Source organism: Prinia subflava, chromosome 6 (genome assembly GCF_021018805.1).
Source record: "Prinia subflava isolate CZ2003 ecotype Zambia chromosome 6, Cam_Psub_1.2, whole genome shotgun sequence".
NCBI classification, from domain to species: domain Eukaryota; kingdom Metazoa; phylum Chordata; class Aves; order Passeriformes; family Cisticolidae; genus Prinia; species Prinia subflava.
Window position 1 is genome coordinate 31,210,914 of NC_086252.1, and position 16,743 is coordinate 31,227,656.

At 38.5% G+C, this 16,743-nt stretch overlaps 1 long non-coding RNA gene across 5 annotated transcripts in view; it reads left to right on the forward strand.

Moving 5' to 3' along the window:
• The window catches only part of LOC134552346 (uncharacterized), a 44,041-nt gene that overhangs the window by 23,574 nt on the left and 3,724 nt on the right, over positions 1 to 16,743 (forward strand). The window contains exons 4-9 of one of the 5 annotated variants that reach the window (XR_010080837.1): positions 4,571 to 4,700; positions 6,555 to 6,822; positions 10,576 to 10,641; positions 12,444 to 12,624; positions 12,910 to 13,074; positions 13,267 to 15,574. This is a non-coding gene — a long non-coding RNA (uncharacterized LOC134552346). Of the gene's footprint in view, positions 1 to 4,570; positions 4,701 to 6,554; positions 6,823 to 10,575; positions 10,642 to 12,443; positions 12,625 to 12,909; positions 15,575 to 16,743 lie in introns of those variants that run through there. The other 4 variants (XR_010080835.1, XR_010080834.1, XR_010080833.1 and 1 more) reach the window with 4 other exon arrangements.

A 16,743-nucleotide genomic window follows, 5' to 3' on the forward strand; every position in this document is an offset into this window, starting at 1 on the left:
TTAAGAAGCCATTCATCTGTTTTGCTGTTCTAGGGTTGCCTTTTTTTCCCCAGAATGTGGCAAATGTCCAGTCCAGGCAGGGGAAGAGCTGCTGTCATGGGGGTCAGGAGAGGAAGAAAGGCAACCCAGTGAGGACTGATTTCACTCCAAATCTGATATCAGTGAAATACTGGATGGGATGTTGGAAACTTAATGGTTGTCATGGAGTTTGGCCCACAGAGGAGGGCTCCTTTTCCTGTTTTATAGGAGAGAGACTTCTCTTGCAAGATCTACCTTTCAGCTTCAATTAGTAATATAGATCCCCTCAATTAATATAGGTCTCTCCAATGGATGTCCTCTTCATCTAGTGCCTGTTTTTACATATTATCCAGATGGTCTGTAAATAATGAATATCCTCTGAGCCACTGGTGCAGCCCTGGTGCAGCAGGACAACCCAAGGGTATGAGAAAATGACACGTTTAGATAAGATTTTCACACAATGTGTGATCCTAGAGTAAGGTCAGATCTCTCAGGAGATAAAGTACATGGGATTTGCCATAAATTGGCCAATAACAACTGCTTCAGAGGGAGGGGAGAAATGTAAAAAAAAAAGAGAAAGAAAACCTTTTTACTACTTCAGGTAGTGAATGGCAGAGTGGTGTGCATGAGGAGGATCCCCACAGGAAAAGGTGGTTCTATTAATAACAGTTTTTTGTTAGCATTTGGATCTGATTTTGTTCTGCACTGACAGGGCAGAGTTTCCAGAAGCACCACACTGTATCCCACAGTGATGGGCAATGCAGGAATGGTTGCTCCTGTGTCCAGCTGGAAAAATCTCCCTGTCCAAGTGTAAGGCTGTGTTGTGGGAGGGCACCTGGCAGCACATTGGAGTGCCTGTCAGGAGGTGCTGGTCCCCATCTTTCAAAGCAATATTGCTCCTCTCTCAGGGAAAACCATGTGGGCTCAATATCATATTAAAAACTATTCCACTGATTGGTTTTGTAATATCTTTCTCCCTGAAGGAGACTGTCCAGCCTTCTTGGGATAACAATTTCTCATGAATTTGCCTATTAAAACTTTCTCTGTGAGGTACTTAATATGGAATAAAGGCAGAACCTTACAATCTTTTAGTTGCATTATATCTGCATTCAATGTTTTTACTTTTGCTTATCACAAATCTACACGCAGTGATTTTAATGATAATTTTCTTGAATGTTTAGTATGAATTGTGTGGTTGGTAAATTAGAACAAATTGCCACTTAAAGTAGTCCTTCATAATTGATAAAAAGTGCAATTCTGTGTCTTGTGACCCAGAGGCAAAATGAAGTTCTGGTCATGAGGTGACCCAGATGTTTTGATATTGTTTACATTTATTCCTACCTTTTCTCAGTGCTGTGCAAGTGTCAGATGATGATTTCTCCTGTTAGAAGAAAAAATATCAGAATAGCCAGAGTAGCTGCATCATTTCTGTCAGGGTAAAATTCACCTATGAGGAGATGGTCATCACAAAAAGAAGGCATTCAGACATCTGAACATGACCTCTGGGGACCTGCTGAGTTCTTTGGCCTTGTCTAAAGCACTGATCCCAAAATCCTTCCTGGTTTATACAGGCTCTATTGTCGATGACATTCTGGAAGCAGTTGGAGGAGAGTTTCCCCCAAGGGTTCTAGTGGACAGTTTGTCCTCTGACTCTAAATTTTCATGCTGTTTTCTCACAGAGAGAATTTAATCAATTTATCTTTACCATGTCCTACTCTCCCAGAGCATTTTGCTTCTACTTTTTAGTCAATCAGAACCAGTCACTTGGGCTTTCTGATATCTGCAGTCTACCAGCACCAGAAATTCTAGATTGTTCCCATGCCTCTCACAGCAGACTTTTATTCATAGATGGTTTTTGTGTTTTAACCTCTCATACATGATTTTTATCATGTTTTCACCAGAAGGCATTCTTAAATCTCCATCATTCTTCTGCATCCTGTCTGCTGCCTTCTCAAATTTCTAATAGTTGATGTGGAGATAAAATTATCAAACTGTAATGTGACCTTATTCCCTGGTTTTGCCTATTTTTCAGATCTCCTTTCTTTCCTCTTGACTCTGATTGAAAAAAAGCCATCCAACCTCTGCACTGTATTGTATTTCATCACATCTCCTGACCAGTCTTTCCTTTACTCTCATGTTACTGCTGCTTTAAGTTTCTCATTTACCACAGTTTTATTTTTCCTATCTTCATTATACAATCCTGCTCTGGTATTTTCTACTAAAACCAAACAATCTCACACTTCAGCCCATTTGCTTCGATAGAGACCAATTTACCTTCCCATCCTCATTTATCTTTATTCTTATTTATTATGCTGGTTTCAATTCCCCAAATTCCATGCTCAGACCTGTTCGTTCTGCCTTGTATCCTTTGCACTCGATCAATTCAAAGCACTCATGCCAAAATTTTTAATGGCCTGTTCTTAGCCAAGTCCCAGAACCTGTACTCTGTCTTCATCCCTGTGACCTGACAGCTGCCTTCAATACTGCCACCATTCTCCTTTTCTTGAAATATTGCCTTCCCCTGATGATTCAATTTTCTCCTAGTTCTCCTCCAAGCTATTTACTCACCCATTCTTTTTTCCACAGGATTCCCTTTTTAATCCCACAAACGAAACCATATTTTTCATTCTATGGTAACATCATCTACATCTTGATTCCATCTGCCTCTCCTCTGTTAAAAAGTAAAATTTCTACTAGTTTGTTCTGTGTTTTAAGGATGTGTGGTCACTTGGTCTCCTACACCCTTTCAGTAGTCCCTGCCACCTCATTCATACACAGGTTTTAGAGGGTTTTAGGTGTGGAGCCTCCTTTTTCTCTGCAGGAAAGGGATTCTCATCCCTGAGAAGGTTCTTTTTCCAGAAACTGGGATAAAACCAAGGGTGCTAACCACCACAAAGCCTCAGACTGTAGAGTTTGTGCAGCTTGGTGAACAGACATTGTTCAGGGAAATTTCCAGTTAAGCATCTTTTAGGGAACAATGCTTGCTTGCTTTTTTTTCTTTTTTTTTTTTTCCATTTTCATCTTTCACAACAGTTTTACAAAGGATGGTGCATCTTTGGCATCTCTGTGCTACTGAGATCTACAGCTCTTCCGAGAGGCATTTCTGTCATGGGCTTTCTTGCATTAGACTGATATCAGTCACAGGTTTGTGAAGTGGGCTCAGCTGGGGTTATTGATAAAATTTAGGGGTTTTTTTTTCCTTTGTTCTGCTTTCTATTTTTATCAGAAAAAAAAATTCTACTTACATCATAGCAGAAATATAAACTAAGACATAAAATTACCCTGAGAGAAGAAATTACAGCCTTAAAATTACCATAAGAGAAGAAATTACAGCCTAAACCCATGAGAGGCATGTGATTTTATTTGTTCCTTTGTTTGAAGGACCTCTTGCTGACAAACTCAAGGGTCATAATTGTGGAAACTTTCAGGCAAAAGTGATGTCACCAGAAATCATTTTAATGGAGCCTCATCTTCACACCCTATTGATTTATCTGCTAACTATGAAGGGAAATCAATAAGCAGAATAATTTTCACATCTTTTAAACTTCTATACTAGCCAAAAAATATTGTCCAGTGCAGACATGAATCATTGGAAAGAAAAATCATAGGTCTTGATAGGCATGAAAATATTTCTTTATGTTAAGAAGGTGATTTTTATGTCTTGCCTACCAGCTTTTGTTTGATGGATTTGTACTAAGGGGGAATTTCACATAGTGACAGCGGGGATAAAAACCTTGAGATTTTCCATATTATAAAGAGAGATCTACAGAGGGCAGAAGTCAAGTCCAGTAGCCCAGGAGGAACACAGAGAATTTGTCCAAGTATCTTTGGATAAGGTTAGGAAAGTTACAGCTCTTATAGAATTAAATATGGCCAGAGATGTCAGGGGGAAAGAAGAACTTTTTCCAGTATGTCAGGGATTAAGGGAAGGATAGGGGAAATGTGGGCCCTGTCCAGAAGCAGACCAGAACACTTGGTCACCTGGGATATAGAGAAGGCTGAAGGAGGCTGGAACTGGGTCATCTTCAAGGTCCCTTGTAACCCAAATCACTCTGTGATTCTATAATTTCAGCTAAATCCATATAGATAATTATTCACAGAGTAATTAGAATAATTAAACAGAATAATTTAGGTTGGAAAATACCTTAAGATTACTGAGCCCAAATGTGTTTGCTTGCTGAAACAGAAGACCTCAAAAGACTGAGGCTTCTTTGCTGCTTTTAAATTAGGAACTTCATTCCATAAACTGCTAATGGAAGATAGCTCTGGAATATTAATTCAGGGAACCCAATTTAGGAGCTTACTTCTTACCATGGCTTATTTAGGGAGAGCAAGATGAAGGATTTTTAATGTCAGCTCTATTACTCCTTCCCCTCCACCTGGCCACTTCAGTGGCGTTGCATTCATATTGCAGTAGAGAACTGCAAAATAAAACAGATCATTAATTACCCCATAAACTCATTTAAGTCCCGGACAAAGGTGTAAATTAATTTTTTTAGTTTTTTATTTGCATGGAAAGTGCTGTATGTCTGCTGCCATTTCTTCCCTTCAGGGCTAATTTCAGTGTAGTAACCAGTGGGAGTAATGCTCCTGAGAGACAGCAGAGAACAGTGGTTTTCCAGGTGAATTACAATTCATTTGAGGATGAAAGAAAGTGTTTTGTGCTTTATGGAAAATACAAGGTAAGTGTTTACCCTCTGTGTGGTGTTTTGTCTGATTATCTGTAAAGATTAAATTATGGTAGTTTGATTATTTAGTGATCAATATGATCAAAATTGCAATAAATCAAATGTTATTTTGTCAGGCTATTTTTCTGATTATCAAGGGGTTCTTTAATAATAATCCTAAATATGTTTCTGAAAAATATTTCTTTCACCAAACAAGAAATATATTTTTCAATGTTTTCAGATCATTTATTTGCAGGGTCTGTACCTCATGACACCTGAGCTTTGGTGATTGTTATTTGACAAGGTCAAATCTGTCTAAGGTTGAAGTAAGTCACAAAGAGCTGTTTTAATTATAAATAGGTAATTATAAATATGCAAAAAAAAAATAAGTGCGTGGTTTAGCTGTGGTGTTTGAATGCAGTCACTGACAAATGGCATCACTATGCCAGATAGTGATGAAAATTAATTTTGGCCAACTGGCTCCCTTGGGTGCTCATTTCTTTTCATCACTCAGTTCATAGAAACTGGTCTTCACCTCACTCATCACAGTTTGGATGAAAAGGAACTAAACCAAGGAAGTTTGATTTGCAAGTAATCGTGGATTGAAACTTTGATTGAAACATTGGTGTCTTCATTCTGTGAATGAGCTGTCACTTTGTCACCTGACACAGCCAAGGCCTCACATGGCCCTCTGTGGGGCTGGCTGTGAAGGGAGCAACCTTCCAAATCTTCAGGCCAAAATATCCTAAAGCCATCTGGAGTTTGACAAATAGCAGCAAATAATGTCATGTCCAATTCTGTTATGTCATAGTTTGATAAAATTATTTCTCTAAGCATCACAATTTTGGTGCTGTTGAAGCCGTGGATGCACGAATATGCATTAAAAGGATTTCTAATATTGTAAGAGAAAAGTGATGGTTTCAATAAGTGGGAACTCTTCTCCAAGACCCTTCTGCTGACAAAAGGGAGCATTTGAGTGTCGTGTCTGCATGCCAGACCTTTCCATTTCTGCAGCTTTTCCCATTCCCTGAGCTCAGAGCAGGCTCTGAATTTTACCACCAACTTTTACAAGCAGGCTCAGGTCCAAGTAGTTTCTTTTCCCTCAGCCACTTGCCAGAGTGAAATAATTCCGTGTTTCCTCACAAGCACTGACCTCCTCACCAGCCTCCAGCTGTGACTGCCTATGCTGTGCAGAGGATAAAAACAAGGCTTGCTCCTCCTCTGGCTGCACAAACTCTTTACTTCCATTGTGCTTATCTGGCTGATGAAACACCTTGCTAATTCAGAAAAAGAATTTTTACATGAAGGGCAGAGCTTCCTCAAGGCTTTCCAAACTAAATTAGTATTCAATTTAAATCTTTCTTCACCTCCTAATCTTTGAAAATCTAATCATGCATTTTTCCTTTCATTGCATTACTACATCAAAACAAAACTTGTTGTAGATACTTGTTCTAAATTCACTGTCTTTGCTTTCAACATCATTTTCTTTCACAGCCATAGTTTCTAGAAACCTCATCTGTACAGTCTTTTTTTCCCTTTTAATTTAAATATCTATGCATTTTAAATTTTTTTTCTAGAAGAATAATGAAATCTTTTTCAAATAAACTACCAACCAAGGACAATGTAAATTGGCCTAAGCAGATTGATTTCATCAGGCAATTGTAAAGTGCTCTCTGGGTATATTTACAACTGTTACCTCTATCAGCTTCATACAATCTTAATTATATATTGACTTCTAAAGGAAATTCAGCAAGGTCAAACTCCAGTCAAAACTTTGAAAGTATTTGAAAATATTAATTATATTTATCAATTTTATAAGTATTTGGTAATTAGGTCTAGTACATGGACTCAAAATGTTCAGTCTTACAGGTGCTTTCAGCAGATGTGCAGCAAGTGAACAACGTTATAATAATTGTTCCTGCTGTTAGTACAGAAATTAGTGATGCTTTGCTGTGTCTGAACTGACCTCAAAATATTTAGCCTGGGATTGTGGAGCAGCCCTTGAACTGAGCAGTCTGGAAGAGAGAAGATATTCAACCCCGATTTGAGGGAGGAGAGCCAAGGGCAGGAGGTTGGGAACAACCCAGCTCCAAAAGCTGCCTCAGGTCTTCTGGCTTGCCTAAGTTCTGGGCACAAGGTGAGACCCCAGCAGGCACTCCCTTCCTCCCTTCAGCTAGCTGTGTTACCCTGGAGTTTGAGAGAATCTCTGTGTCATTGATCCCTGCATTTCCCAAATTCATCAATACACCTGATAAGTAACAGTTACCTGTAAAATCACAGAAAAACTCAAGGAAAAAAAGAAACAAAGAGTCCTGTGGCTAATGATTGGCCATTTACAGAAGAATGTGGGTTCTTCTGTGAAATCAATGCTTTTACAGGTTTCAAAGGTCCTGTTAATATGCTAAAGAGAAATAGATGTTTACTAAAACCTGTATCATGTCCATTTTATCTCTTGCTGACAAAAACCCTCTAACATTCTTGACAATTTACAGTTTTTATATGTTCTAGATAAACCTCCTTTCAGCCTCATCTTGGTTTAATTTTTAATCTGCTCAGCCTCAGAGATGGTCCTTTCTGATATTAGGGTCAGAGTCAGGGTCAGGGAAAGCAAAGTTGCCGTGTTCATTTGACATCTCCTAGGATGAAACCCAAGAAAGTTACAGTGGAGACCTTTTTTCCATCCTTACTGCATTTGAGATGCCACAGTTCCTCCTTCCATATACAAAAGAGTGCTTCTGGCAAAGGATTAAAGGATTTTTCTTCCAGCACTGCCCATGCTGGGCTGGTGGCAAGGCAGGTCAAGGGGCTAGGACATTTCTGGAAAAGCCAGTCCACAATTTTGTAAGTCTGTGAGAGTTTGTAAGATTTTAACAGTGAATCCATCAGGGAATCTTTCAAGAAGGAATAATTTTTAGGCAGCAGGTCATGAGGGAACTCATGCTCCTAAAGGAAAGGTAGAAGAAGAGATTTTGCAGCTTGGATCTGTGTTTGAAATAATCTGAAGAAATAAACACATTTTCCCCAGCTGTTTAAAATGTATTGGAGTACCTGCTTGCATTATTTATCTCATTCTGGGTGTCTGAGTTGATTGTGCTGGCTAACTCTTCCAGGCAGGAGAGGGAGTTCTGATTAAACCATGAGTGCCTGGCTGCCTTTTTTAACTCAATACCAACTCTACAGAAGAAGCAGACATGTGCAATCATCTCTTCATCACTTAGGAGCCACGGTTTACTTCAATTTCCATTTCTATTTCAGTCAGTCTTAAACAAACACAGCCTATTTTTCACTTTATATTTGGACACCTGAGGTATTTCATGATATTTCAGTCTAGATTTACATCCTGAAAAGCCTTGAAAAATGATTCAAAGAAATTTCAAATCTTGTATTTAGCTACAACTGACAAATTTTGGGGCAGATCACCATTTATTCCTGCGTAATAGTGATTATGTCTAATTCTGTCTTTTCTTGGATTCTTTTTTATAACTAAAAAAACCCTAGGAAATTAATAAAATTAATTAATTAATTCATTCATGCACTAAATAGTGCTTTTCAAAAATTATTTCTTCTACCATCATTAACGGAAAAGAAATATCTTCACAACAAAGATTCCCCAGGAATTCCTCAGATTTACATACTTATTTTTTCCAAGTAGCTGTGAACCATGCAAGTCCCCTGTCCAGTGTCTGTTGAAGGGAAAGTCCCTCTCTAAATTGGACAAAACTGTCTGTGTTTACCAAAGAGTTCTCAAGCAAGATACTGTGAGAACATCCCCAAATGCTGCCTCCAACCAGGCACAGAAAATCACATGGACAGGCTCAAAGAAACTCTGTGCTCTGGCTGGCATCAAAACTATTTGTCTGAAATAATGACATCAGTAAGAAGCCCTGCACTGAAACTTAGAGGTATTTCATAAATTTAAAGGAAAACCAGTCAGGAAATCAGAAATATTGGACAAAAAAAGGCTTATGTAAAGATATCAATATCCCAAGGATTTCTTGAGTGTGTACTCAAGAGATGCTCCAGTTAAAAGAATGGATTCACAGAGCTGATACTTATTGTCTTCAAAGGATCCTAGTGAATTTGTGAAGCCTGTAGTTTATGACAAAGCCAAATTTAAACCTGAATACAATTTAAAAATGGTTAAAGATCTCCTAGTGACTGCCTTGGTAAAAGACACATCATAAAAATCAGTATTGGGAATGTGAAATTGCTATAGTGTTGTGGCTCAGAATAATTTTGGGACAGATTAAATGGTTTCTAATCAATCTGTTCACTAGAATCCAGATAAATAGATTCTAAATCCAGATCCACAGGAGGACCTCATAGAAGGTAAAGTTTGCCATGTTCCATTTGCAATGAAAGTTAAGAAGTTGAGAAATTCCTGTGTGAGTTAATTGCTGAGGTTTTGTGTGAGGGATCACCACCAAGATAAACACCCTTCAGATGCAAGATGTGATCAAACCTCTGTTGAAATCAGTGGAGCCCTGGTGATTTACTGGGGTTAGTTGTTTGCTGGCAGATTTTAAAAATTCAATTAATAGATGCACAGAAAAATAATTGTGTAGTTTATGCAATCTGCTGCTAGGGGAAGATGTAAAAGATTTAGAGCAAGTGCCCAAAGGAGAGAGACTTATGCCTTTTTATCCTGTATTTGGTTGAATGGCTAGTAACACACATCTGGAGAGAAAGTCAGAGAAAGTCAGAGAAAGTCAGTTGTTTTTAGAAGGATATTTAAATTTTAGGTAAGGAAATAGGCCAAGGTATGAAGAGGGCCACAGTGGAGATGAAACACTGCAGAGTGTGGTGGTCTGGTTCAGCTGAAAGTGGAGGCCTCTCCATGCTTGTCTGAGAAAATATTAACAGATACAGAATTGTCTGCAGTGGTTTTATAGAACAGGATATTTAGAATAATACCTTATGAATACATACAGAGAGAAGGAGAGTGACACCATCACTTTTGCTTATCAGCTGGGCTTCTGCTCCACATACTCAATGCCAGCCATAAAAATGATGAGGCTGTCTCCCTCTCCTAGCTGGAGCAGATGTGGGGAGCATGAGTGACACTCCTGGCGTGCCATTATCACCAACAGAACTATCAGAGAGTCAATCTCCTCCCAGCCTTGCAATGTGTCTCCAGGCTCTGACAGCACAGACACGAGGCATATTTTAAGCTGCCTGTAGACTCTGGAATGAATGAGAGATTTAATATGGGGAAATGTTCACTGATAAAAGGGACTTATTTACCATGCCCACTCTGTGTGCTGCATTCCGAAAGAAGCAGATAAAAAGCAAGAAATAAGAATTTTTAAAAAAAATGTATCGGTGGATTTATTCATATGTGATGTTGTCCATCACCAGTAAAATATTTTCCTCACTGCAGGACAGAAAACTCAGAGAAGGGGGTTAAAATAATCTATGTCCTGCTAAGCAGAATATGGAACAGAAGAAATAATTTCTAGAGAGAGCACTCATGTTTGTGAAGAGCACCTGTAACCCAGTCTGTGTCAAGGCTTATCAATGACCTCAGGAGCCCCAGCAGATGTGGGAGGGGAATGGTTTGATGGCAGCTGATAGGGAAAGGTTGGCTATTTTATATCTTAGGATGTGTTACTCAAAAGCCTTGCTGTTATCACAAATAAGATGAATTTATGTCTGTAAGTATAGTACCAAAAATGCAACGCAGATCACATAATCTTGTTTTCCAGCCAGACCACTTAGCAATGCACATAAAAATATCACATAAAAAGGAGTCTAATGCCTCAGATCTTTACAAATGTCTAACAAATAACAGTTTGAGAGAGAGGAAAAACATTATGCATAAAACATCATCAGTATATGTTGCCTTATTCAAAGAACATATTTATGTATTTTGGACATTTGCATTTTACAGTTTGCCATGAAATATTCTCTTTCCTTGGTTTCAGAGAGGAGGCAGACAGCTGGTGGAGCCACAGATGTAAGAATGCTTTCCTTTTTAAATGCCTTTGACTGTTGCCTTGCACAGGGACAGAGATCAGCTGGGAGAGGGAGCAAAGTTTATCTGTGTTTTGTCAGACTGTGAAAAAGGGGGTGTATTATTGGAAGAACTGCTCTGTAGAGGTACAAAGTTAGACATGTGCCAGAGATATGCTCTGAACTAGGGAAAATGTTTAAAAATCACTTTTCAGCATGATCTCCCTATTGTTGGGTTTTGTGGGTTTTTGTTGTGAGCCTCAGCTGAATCCTCAGTGTTGCCTTAACCCTTTCATTGTGGGCATGGGGACAGCAGGGAAAGACTTGATTAAAAAAAGGTTGTAAATATTGTTCCCACTTTTAATTCCAAATGATGAAATTATGTTTTACCATAATTATAAATTTAATATAGTGTTGAAGAGAAGTGGTGGAACCAGCATCCCTGGAAGCGTTCAAGAAACATAAACTGTGGTGCTTATGGACATGGGTTTGGTAGTGTTAGGTTAATTGTTGGACTCAATGATCTTGGAGGTATTTTCCAATCTTAATAATTATATAGAAAGAATTATTCAGATATATAATTATATATAATATATTTTTATAGTGGTTATTAAAATATTTATATTTTATAAATTAAAAAGTGGTAAAAGGAAAGTTACATTGAACACTTCCCTTTTTCATGCATTAAAAAGAAAACTTAGACAAGTTAAAGTAAAATTTTTTGGGAAGAGAGAGGTGAATGTTATTATGAGGAGAGAGACCATAACTGTCTGCTTTTAGATTAAATCAAAGAATAGGTTCATCATTTTTCCCTGTGGCAATTTAATTCACATTTTGCGCTGTTCAGGTAGAAGCATATTAATGTCAAATTACAGAAAGCTGGTCATTGTAATGCAGTGAATAACTAATTCCATTGTTAAAATGTATCTGTGGCTCTCAGTCAAGGATAAATGACGTTGCCTTTTCTATGCATAAGGAAAAATCCTCGGTGCAGTCAGGAGACTGATGAATGTTAAAGATACTCTGTCTTCTCAGAACTCAAATCCTCATCTGAATTGCTCATGCCCACTGCTCCTGCCAGGCAGGCCTGTTAAAAAGATAATTTTACAAAATCACAAAGGAAAAGTGCTGTTTCTCCATGTCGTGCTGGCTGTTTTGTTCATTTCTCGGGGCTCTGGATGTTGCTCTCACCAATTCCCCCGTACATTTAACAAAATCCTTCCACACCTGGCTGTGGGATGGACCAAACCCAGCCAGCTCCTGGGGCTGCCCAGATCCACAGCGTGAGGGGGAGGAGAGCATTTAAAAGGATTAAAGAAAGTGAAATACAAAATTTTAGGGTCACTGGAAGCAAGGAGAAGTCCTAAAATCAGCTCCTTGCATGCCGTTTCCTGCTCTTCTCCAGCACAGGAATCGGTGCTTTGTGCTGAGCTGCAGGGGGGCTCACAAAGACAGCAGAACCTGGGAGATTCCTCTCCTTCCTCTGCAAGGGAGGGTGTTTGACTCTGGAGGAGGAGAGGGGGACAGTGGCAGAAGGGAGCCAGGAAATTGATTTTACCTCCTGCAGGTCATTCAAGTGTTATTTAGCACTAAGCACAGCACAGCCCTTCCGAGGGCCAAAGCAGCTGTTCCAGTCACCAAAGATACCTTTCCAAGGAGATAATAATCTTTAAAAAGTTACAGCCCTCTGGACCCATAAATATTTTGTTTTTGCTCTCATACCTGCAGTTATAAGGATCTATATGCATGTATATTTGTAATCCCTGTGAGCTAAGAGATGCTTTTACTTCTTGTTCTGAATCTCAGTAGCCAGGAGGATTCTGTTCCTTCACCTCACTGCCCTCCTGATAGTTCCCCAGAAGTTCTGACAGGACTACACACTTTGGAAATTGTTGAACAGGGTGCTTTGGTTGTACAGAAGAACTGTATATTACATTTTCTGGGCTGCCTTAAAACCATGACATCTGGACCAGCTCAGTATCTTGAGGTATGTTATTAACAGTGAAAGTAAATCCAAAGCTAATGGCAAAGTATCTATTTCTCATCAGTCCACTTTCTCCATACTTATTTTCCCTTTATTCCACTCTCTGTACTTTCTGAAGATGTTTTGAAGGACATTTGGGCTTGGAAAATCTTCACTATTGCCCAGTGGGCTTTGTGGGTACACACAAATGCAGGAGCAAAATAGGTCAGGAAAATTTCCTTTGCCATGGAAAATTCAAATAATGAACTTGTCAATTACTAAAAATGATTAAATATTTTTCCTTAACAGTTATTCTTTATGAGAAAAGATGTCAAAGCATTACCATATTACTGGAAATGGAGACAAAACCCTTCCTTAAATATTACAGCTAGAGGTGATATTTCCATCTGTTCTGCTATGGAAAAGAGACTTGTTCAGGAGTGGAGGATTTGCTGCTTTTCAGGAAAAGATCAGGTAAGGTCACAAAAATGTCTCGGAGGCTAATCTCATGGGTGGCTTTATTTATTCCTGCCTAGCAGTGGTAGGTCAAGTCTGCTCAATTTAAAAGTCTGAAGTACAGGGTAAGGTTTCTGTCTCTGTTTTCTCTTCCACCTCTGCAAATTAGGCTGGGGTTTGAAAATCACTCTGTTTCCTTTCTCCATTAAGGATTCTTCCACAGGAGTCTGGCTGACTCTTTTGTTCTCCAGGTAGAAATACAGGTAAAATATTGGAGCTCCAAGAGCTGACAGTAATTCCTTCTCTTGCTGAGAGGGCTCCCAGGACCTGTCCCTCAAACAGGCTCCCTGATATTGTCAAACTCTCCAACAGCTAAAGCAGCTCTCCATTATTTTTGTCTTTATTCACTCAAACTGTAAAAACCTCACAAAAACAGTTTTTCTTACCCTTTTTGGAGTTGTATGTGGTGTAGTTTTTAGTTACCATTGTAAGCACTTCCTGAGGATAGCTTTTTACACAGGTACAGATATTTCCAGGTCTAATCCATTCTGCTTTACTGTATGGCAGTCACAACTCTCTATTAAATTTCTCATCAGTTTTCCTGTCATATTTTTCCGCAGAACTTCCTGCTTGAATTCAGCATGACTATTCACAGAAAGTGGCACTGCTCAGCATAAGAGTAGCAAACTTGGACAGTGGAAATTAGAGGAGTCCATTTACTGCTGCAATTTCAAGAGCCTGTCTGCATTTCATGGGCACTGCTGTGCTCTGCTGGGCCATTTCAGATATTCTGCTTTCAGCAGGCCCCAGTAACTCCAAGACAGTCTTCATTTCTCTGCTTAGAAATAAAAGCAGAGTTGCCCACCACAGGAAGATCCAGACACTCCTTCTCATGGGAATAAAGATGTGGTACCCATCCATTGTGGATGGAAGAGGGACTGGAGACTAAGTATGAAGGACAAAGTAGATAACATCGTGAAAATTCTCTTCTTTCCATTTTATCTAACTTGAAATCCAATCCTGAAAATGCAATGAATTCAAAAGACATGACCAGACTATGGACATTCATGTCCTTTTTCTTGCTCAGCTGTTGAAAATATTTCTGTCAAAAGAATTTTTCCATAAAAAATATAATTGCTACCCAAAGAAAATGAATTCTTAGTTTTTACTCTTTCTCTCTCTCTCTTTTTTTCTTTTTTTTCTTTTTTTCTTTTTTTTTTTTTTTTTTTTCTTTTTGGTATTAGCTTATTTGTCCAATCTCTAGATTGTAGTCTGCATTTTATTCACCATCCTTCTCCAATGTCACATAGCAATGACTGACAACAGGAGCAGTAATAATAATAATATTGATAATATTTTACTTTTATCTGATGGGATAAGATTTTCCTCACAGAAATTTTAGTGTTCCATGTCAAATGTATCTATATTTTTCTTGCTAATGGAAGTATATTGGATAAATATAATGTTGGCAATTTACGTTTCTACAAGTTCTGCTTAAACTGATTTGTTAAAAAACCAATATTATTTTACTGTATTTTACCTTCTGGTACAGTGTCTCATGATATCCTGTTAAACATAACAGTCTGAACTATGCATCATTTAATGCAAATATTGCTGTTTAGGGCGATGGGCACATTTTTAAGAAAGATATATCAAAATGAAACCTGCATTTCTAGTGTTATTACATTGCATTATCTCAAGAAATAGAACACAATGAAATTGGGTTTTTTCCCATAGATTTCAAATGTGTTTTTTTACAAGTCCTAACAACTCTACAGGAGCTGGAGATTTTCTCTTTATTTTTATAAGGAAAGTCAGGCTTTACAAGCACATACACAGGTTCACACATGGCCAGAAGTCTTGTTCTGAACAGAAATATTTTGTCATCCTCCCGTTGCACTCAGCAGAGCTGCCCTCCTGTACCCTCTGCCCCTGCGTGTTTGAGTCAGAGTGCAGAGTGTCCATCCCTGCTCAGGGCTGTCTGATCCTGGGAAAATCTCCATGCTCGGACTCACCTTGCCCATCTTTCAGCAAATTCTCCCCTCCATGCAAGGGCCATGGTCTGGGGAAGAGAGGGGAGTTAATACAAGAGCCGCAGCTGTGCTTTAAAAGGCACCTGCACTGTGGAACACCAGGGCTGAAAATAGCTGTACTGTGGAAGTTTAGTATTTATATTTCTAAAGCGGCATATTTTTAAAAATTCTGGGCCAAGAATAACCAAACTTTTGAATGCCTGCACACAAATAAAACATTGCATTCATTCCTCTAGAAAATAGCAAAAATTTGCTCAGCACCTTTAGCACATTACTTGTCTTAGGGTCTGCAAACTGAAACACATCCATTTTATACCTGGAAGTTTGGTCAAACATAAAGAAAACCACTAAACCTACAAACACCAGTTAGGGGAAATTCCAGATTTAAAAATAAAATAAAATAAAATAAAATAAAATAAAATAAAATAAAATAAAATAAAATAAAATAAAATAAAATAAAATAAAATAAAATAAAATAAAATAAAATAAAATAAAATAAAATAAAATAAAATAAAATAAAAATAATACATAAAAATAATAAAATAAAATAATAAATAAATAAATAAATAAAACAAAATGTCCAGGTGCAGGGAGTTCAATCTAGCATGAAAACAGGAGTTCAAAGTGCTGCTGTCCACCAACCACTCACAGGTGTGAAGTCTCAGGGTGAGGGCTTTGAAGAGGGACAAAAAATTTAGTAGGTTAACTTTGCCAAGCAGGTACCTTTACAGCAATTCAAACTGACAAATGGCTTGCCTGTCCTTCATGTAAAAGATAACATCCAATCTTATTCAATAATTTCTCATTTTCAATTACCATTATTCACTTTCTGTGCAAAAATAACACCATTTTTAAAAGCAGAATTGCAGTTGCACAATTTAAATTTAGACACTTATTCAAAATGGAGAACCATTTCAATATTTTTCTCAGAATGGGCTTTAAAATATCTGGGAAATTTTCAGGGCAGACCACATTTTTGTAAACAAAGCTAATAAAAGCTAAATAAGAGCTCTATAATGAAATTTGGCTTAACTGGGAAGGATTTACGTCTGTAATTTTTTATGAAGACTGCAACAAGACTCTATAGGAGAAAAAAAAAAGAAAAAGGGCACAAGAAGACTTACCCAAAAAACTTGTCCAATAAGCTGAAAATAACCAGGTTAGGCAAGTAAGAAGGTTAAATATTACAACAGGGAAAAGCTGAACTACCAGACAATTTTAGTTGAGAGTCCTTAGGGAATATTTATAAAGGGTATGTCAAGTAAAAATAACATCTTCACAGTGGAGGAGTGAGTCCAGAGAAAACAATGGAGAGAGGGAAGGGAAGGGAAGGGAAGGGAAGGGAAGGGAAGGGAAGGGAAGGGAAGGGAAGGGAAGGGAAGGGAAGGGAAGGGAAGGGAAGGGAAGGGAAGGGAAGGGAAGGGAAGGGAAGGGAAGGGAAGGGAAGGGAAGGGAAGGGAAGGGAAGGGAAGGGAAGGGAAGGGAAGGGAAGGGAAGGGAAGGGAAGGGAAGGGAAGGGAAGGGAAGGGAAGGGAAGGGAAGGGAAGGGAAGGGAAGGGAAGGGAAGGGAAGGGAAGCCCTCATTAGCTCCCTCCAGGAAGCAGGAGTTGTTAGGGAAGGAGGATCAATCACTTTGATTCATAGACAGAAAAAT